This window comes from Corvus brachyrhynchos, unplaced genomic scaffold (assembly GCF_000691975.1).
Source record: "Corvus brachyrhynchos isolate BGI_N302 unplaced genomic scaffold, ASM69197v1 scaffold101, whole genome shotgun sequence".
NCBI classification, from domain to species: Eukaryota; Metazoa; Chordata; class Aves; order Passeriformes; family Corvidae; genus Corvus; species Corvus brachyrhynchos.
The window spans coordinates 6,511,019-6,517,834 of NW_008237239.1; the positions used below are offsets into that span (position 1 = coordinate 6,511,019).

Here is a 6,816-nt window from a genome sequence, read left to right on the forward strand (position 1 = left end):
GTTTCAGCACAAAGGAGTCTTTTCTTGGTTTTTGGACATCCTGTTAATTCCCAGTCCTGCTTGCCCCTAAAGAGAACTACATTACCACTTACACACAGAGCAACACATTTTTAAATTAAATTATGCCAATCCTCCTTTCATTTTTTATTAGTACCTGTCGCAGGTTCGGTTTGTAACCGGGCAGAAACACCAATTTAGTGTAGTGGTTTGGTCCAAAATACTCATTACTGTTTATCTGCTGTGAGATAAGAATTAGGAGAAATGCAAAGCAGGCACCAAACTTGAAAGAATATAAAGAAGTTTATTAACAAACCTAAAAGAGGGAAAAAAAAATTATACCACCTTCAGAACTCTCCTCCTCCCCCCACCTTCCTCCCTTCTCCCACTGACAATGTAAAAAGACAACCCTTAAGATGTTCAGTCTGTTTACCACTTCCATAATAACCGTGTTCAGTCCATTTAGAAAGAGAAGTCTCTTCTTGCTCATGCTATGAAAACATTATCTAACCTATGACAGTACCTTAACTGAATAAAGTTACAAATGCACACAGGTGTATAGCACCACTCCCAGATCTGCACTGGCACCACCAGCTCCCATCTCTGTACAGCAGCTGCTCACTACTTCATTAGTATTAAAGCTAACACACTTTACTCTGTCTTGGTTCATGCAGTCCTGAGAGCCAGGACATTCTGCACATCTGTTTGCTGTTAGCAAAGATACATGGGAGAAAGAACAACACATCTGGTTACAATTTAGCATCAACATGAATGGCAATGAATGGGTCTTCGTCTTCATTCCCAATCAGGAAATTAGCCATGCCATCAGCAGCAACATGAACTTCAACTGCTGTACAGAAGTCACCTTCCTTTTGCCCAGAAATGACATCGCAGTAAGTGCCAGCAGGCAGACCAGTCTGCAGAGATACATTCAAGGACCTTTGGAAAAGAATGAAGTGCAGTAAGGATCATGAGGACTCTAAAACACTCTGCAAATCATATTGGAGATTCTCTCAAACATTAAGTTGTTCTGGAGTTATCCTCTAGCTCTCCTCTGGACACAGCAGAATCTATCCAATCACTACATCCTTCAAACTGCTCATCACCGCAACCTACTTCTAATTCTTACAGACCTGACATACTCCCGTTCTCTTATCATCTCATTCTTGTGTAAAATATAGCAATACAGTTTTTAAAACTGTCACATTTGGAACATTTTCCCAAGTTTACAATTTCCCTCACTTCTAAAAGTTCAGGTTTTGCTGGCTGACCAGGCTCCGTGACACAGCCAACTTAAGAACTTCAGAATTTCAGGGAAATAGCAAGACCACGGTACAAGGCCTAACTGCCAAGAGTGAAGAGTCTCTATGGTAGAATGGAAAATGCTAAGTTTAAATTGTCAACAACTGAGGCATCCATTACAAATATCTATTCAATCTAGCAACACCTTAAAAGTTTTCACTAACTAGATTATTTTAATACATAGATAATAATTTATTTATAATCATAATAAATTGTAATTTATTTCCCACTGACTTACCAGTCATCATTATTGAAGATGATGAAACATTAGCGCGGCCAAAAGCTACTTGATTGCTGCCATTGTCCCACCAGTTGGAGAAAGGCTCACCATCCACCACATTACGGAAGATAACCATGTTCCTGGAAACACAAGGAATGCCTGGCACTGCACCTGCAACAGCTCTAAAGCCACATGGAGCAGGAAGCAAAAGCAACTGCTTTCACTTCTTGTTTCACCCCAGTGCCCTACTTTATCTGACGCCAGCGATGTTCACAAACCCAGCCGTTGCCACAGGTTGTGTCCGCGTTGATTGTAACGGGCTTTATGGAGCCATCCGAGTTACTTGGGGGTCCAACCCAGTCATTGATGTCCTGTCATTAAGAAGATATGTTTATAACTTCTGACTGAAAATGCAGAGAGACCATCTGGAGAGCAAAGCTAGAGGGAGCATCAAAGTTTCACCAGCCAGATCCAACGTGGGACAGGGAAATCCCTTAACAAACTGAGATGCACTGGACTATTTCTCTGGCCCTGGTCTGACCCTTCATCTCCATGGATGGATCTGCAGCATTACAAGCTCACCTTTCCATTTTCAAAATATCTTGGCCAGCGAAAACTTGACATCACACGTGTGAACCCATACGGATGAGCAAGCATGAAACCAACTGCCATTTTATAGAGCCTGTTTGTTGGACAAACAAGGAATGAGACGTGGAAGGAGGAACCTGCCAGAGAACAGACAGACAAACCAGCAAAAGCAGGAAGTATCACCCAGACAAGGCAATCCCTTACCTGGCATCCCAGAAGGTCAGAACAGAAGCTCCGCCGGCCCCATGCCCTCTCTGGTTGTCGTGATTATCCACAAAGACCAGGGCTTTGTCGGAAGGCACAAAGCCCCAGCCTTCTCCCCAGTTCCTAGACAAAAACACAGACTTGAAGCTACCCTGTCAATTGTTGTAGCCAGTGAATCCTGCATAAGTTGCAGCATCTTCATCCTTACTTTAAGTAGGCCATCTTTTCTCCGTCCCACTTGCGGATCACTGTCCCCAGTTTGGCACTGTATTTGAATTCTGTCACTCGGCCATTTCCAAAGTACTCGCTGCCTTTGATGGGCTCTCCACCCAAGTCAATTACCTGGTACAAGAAAGGTAGAGCATTTCTTTCTACACAAAAATCAAACAAATAAAAGACATTGCTTTACACATTGGTTAATCAAGGGGACAGTACTTGATCTAATCACGTTATTTGGCTTTCTTGCAAAATTGTATGTAGGCTATCTTTTCTTTTTAGCTCAGCCCAGCTGTGAACCACTTTTCCTTCTCCATCCTGTATCTCCTTACCCCAGTTGATCACTCACCCACCATTAAGGCTTGGGCTGTACAAACTTTACACTTTGTATGGTCATCAACGGCTCTGCTTCCAGCAGTTGGGCTGCCCCATTTCACTATGGAGCTAAAGAATGTTTCCATTTTCCTAGACTTTTCAGGCAAGATACTAATTTAATAAAATGTGTGCAAGTTTAGCTTCTGCTGACTGACATCAACAATTACCTGCTAGTTCCAATTTGTTATTTAAATGTAGAACAAATTTGGAACATCAAGTAACAGTTGTTATGCCACTGGAAAATAAATTTTCAGACCACAATCAACATTTATGTATTCTATTACAAGTTATTATCCAGAACTTAAAATTCAGGAAATGAAATCTCTTTTTTAAACCAATAGAATTTTTACACTAATGCCAATGTAGTCAATTTCACCTCAATATAATTTCCAGGTCCAAAACAAGTGGGACATTTTGAACATCAGTTACCATTTATGGGCAGATTAGATATTTGTAGATTATGGTTATTAAATCTTCTATAGATCTGCTTGGGCTCAGCCCATTGCCTTCCATGTGTGACTGAGCCTATAATGGGCCTGAAAGAAATATGTTTGTGAAGTAAAATTTAAAAAAATAAAGATTACCTCCTGGTAAATGAAAGGTTTAGTTCCTTCAGGAAACCATTGAGTATTTAGATCTTTCAGCTTGTCTAAAATCGCCTTGACATCCCCAGGCCACATGTGCTTGGCAGCATCGATCCGGAATCCTGCGACGCCGATGTCAATGAGATGGTTCATGTACTCCGCAACCCTGGAGCGCACATAGTCCTTCTCCAGGGCCAGGTCCAGCAGGCTGACCAGGCGGCAGTCCCGGACCTGGGCAAAAATTCTGAAATGAAACATTTTTCACCTAATAGACTTAATACAGTGTTCTACATACATTTTGAATGTTCTTGCCTGCATTCAAATGCTAAATAAAACCTTCAGCAGCCTTTGTTCCCCATACATATTTTTGCTTTGGAGAGTCATTTACATAGCAGCTGCATTAACAAATTGCATTTACCCCTCTTTTCTGAAACTGAGACCAAAGAAAAATTCCAAATTACAGTTAAAGGCAAATAACTTCTACCTTTTTTTAATCACACTAAATAGATTTGTTGAGCTGTAAATTGTCTTTATTAAGTACCTAAGAACACTTATCTAAATCTGATATTAAGCCGTTGTCTGAAGTACAGCTATCCCTTTAAGAAGTGGTGTTCCTGACAGCAACACTAACCTCTGTTATTAATTTGGGTGGGTTTTTATCAAGTTTTTTTTTTCCTTTTAAAAAATGTCTCACAGTAAATGGGAGCAAAGAAATCACAGCACAGGAACAGATGTACATGAAAGCTATAGTTATAGGTTTACCTGAGATATATCATGATAATTCTCAATGTTTCCACTTCTAGATTTACATTTATGATCATTAAAGTCCCAGCCAGAATAGGGCACAGCTGGGAAATCTTCAGTCTTTGCATTGAAATAGCTTCCACAAGTAGCATGGTCACCAGCCCCAGCATTAGCTCCGCACATATGGTTGATCACTGCATCCACATAAATGTGCACCTAGAGAACAGTATCCACATAACAATTTGAAAAAGCTACTTCCCACAGCACCATTAATTGATGTTCTCTGTCCCATACCTCCTGCCCTATCCCCCTATTTCTGTTTGCTTGCTTCACCCAGCACTTTATTCAGGTTTTTTTTATTAGCATACAGCAACGGTGATCAAACAGGCAGCCCAACAGACAAGCAGATAACACTGCATCCATTTTTAAAAATGGTAGAATCACTGTCTGTCTATATCCTTGTATTGTAAACACCAGAAGGTTTTAAAAGTCCTTACTCCAACATTGTTGCACCTGGTCACCATGTCTCTAAATTCAGTTTCATTTCCAGATCTTGTGCACAGCTTGTAGCTGACGGGTTGGTATCTTTCCCACCATGGTTGCTGGGGGTCAGTAACGATAACATTTTCATTTGGAGGTGAAATCTGTGAATAAAAACAATGGTACTTGGTAACAGGATACTGATAATGGTTAATTTGTTTGCCCAGTATTTTTAGAGATAGAACACAACCCACTTAGATCCTCAGTATCCTCGGCTTACACTGTAGTAGGCTGGAAATAAAAGACTTGGGCTTGGCCTTCAGCAGGTAGAAATATACTAAAAATTAGGTCCATGGACAGAGTGTCCTAATTATCTTTATGAGCAACTGCAGGCCTCAAAGACGCATCTGAAATTGAACAACTAGGTCAGCAGAGGAAGGAAGTGACTGCATAACAACTGACGTAACATCCTGCCTTTAAAACTGATCCAACTTCCCATTTTTGTAATGTTTTGGATAAATGCATTCTTGACCTAATTCTTCTAAGTTTCAAGGTGAATCACACCTCTTCCTTTTACAAACTTTTCAGGATACTTTTTAGGCAACAAGCTTTTGCTGCTACCTCCAAGCCTCTGGGCATAACAACCTGATCCATTACCCTACATCCTCTTAGATGCCACACCTTCCTATCAACTCAGTAAGCCATCATCTGAAAAAAACTTCCTGAGACCCTGCCACTGAATGGATTAAAAAGATATAGATGCATATACCACAGTCTGAGAAATCAGTTTAAAATCAGTCTCATCTGTGTGCCTGGAAAGAAGGTAGCAAAGAAAGTATGTATTATTTGAAAATTATGCAGAAATTCTCACTCAGGCCAGCTTGCAATCTCTTGGGCTACAAGAGACAGGCAGACTTCACACCAATTACTCCTAAGCAATCTGACAGGCAAACTGAAATAGTTTAATAGGTGGCTGTTCTCCTGCCATGCCACCCCACCCAAGTGCCAGTACTGGTTCCACAGGAACATGTCTCTGCTGTTCAGACAGACCTGGCTCACACAGGGACACCTTCACTAGAACCTGTGTTCAGTTCACTTCCACCTGCTCACACCAGGTTCCTGCAAACAAGGGTCTCCTCAAACAAGGGTCTCCTCAAACAAGTGGCTTACTGTGACACCATGCTTTACAGAAAGAAACTTGCCAGTTTGGGTGAACACAATTAGCAGCCTTTTGTACTTAATTATTTAAAACCTTCAGCATTTTTTGTTCTTTGGATGCCCTTTGTTCAGTCATAGTTTCATTTTACATTTATCTAGCTCTTCAGCGTTTCCCTTGATTTAAATAATATCAAGCAGATAAACATAGGTTACTCTTCACAGCAGTAAAAAAAAAGATTTAGCAAGTGACGTGCAATTCTAATTCATCTAAATGTAATAGCACAGAGTGCAAAACATGCACTTTGGAGCAATGAAATAAATTCCTGCTTACTTGATGATAGCTGAAAAACATATTTGTCAGCATTTACTACTTCCATTACCAATTTCTATTTTTCTTTCTCAATGTCTGTCCTTTGGCAAACTGAACAATTTCTGTGAAAAACAAATTATCATCTACGCAGCAATTTTACTACCTTCTGATAGGAACAGACGTACCTGAACTCCTCCAAATCCATTAGGAGCTAAGTAGCGTTCACACTCCAGAGCAATATCCTGCCAGCGCCATTCAAAGAGATGCACGATAGATGTTCTCTTGGGCAGAGTGTTGGGGTTGTACTGCCCCCAGCAAAGCCCTACAATTAACAGCAGAAAATAGATACCCATCCAGTGCTCTGTGATCAGTTGTGCTCTTCTTCCTAACTGTCAATGTTCCTGCAAGAGGGTAAAGTACACATTAGAAAATACACATTTAAAGGTAAACACCCATCTCTGGCATCATATTTATTTACTTGTCATTTTGTATGAGAACTGGATTTTAGCTAAACTATATAAAACTCCCATACGAACAGTAACTTTGTTTTCATGCAGTTAAAATTCAGATGTTGTCTAATGCAGGCTGCCTCCAGAGTGCAACAGTTGTGTTTTTATTAGTATAAAGCAAAAAACTAC

At 40.5% G+C, this 6,816-nt stretch overlaps 1 pseudogene; it reads right to left on the reverse strand.

Annotated features, from left to right (window-relative positions):
* Positions 1-427: 427 nt before the first annotated feature.
* LOC103612566 lies at positions 428-6,579 on the reverse strand (annotated as a pseudogene).
* Positions 6,580-6,816: the final 237 nt, after the last annotated feature.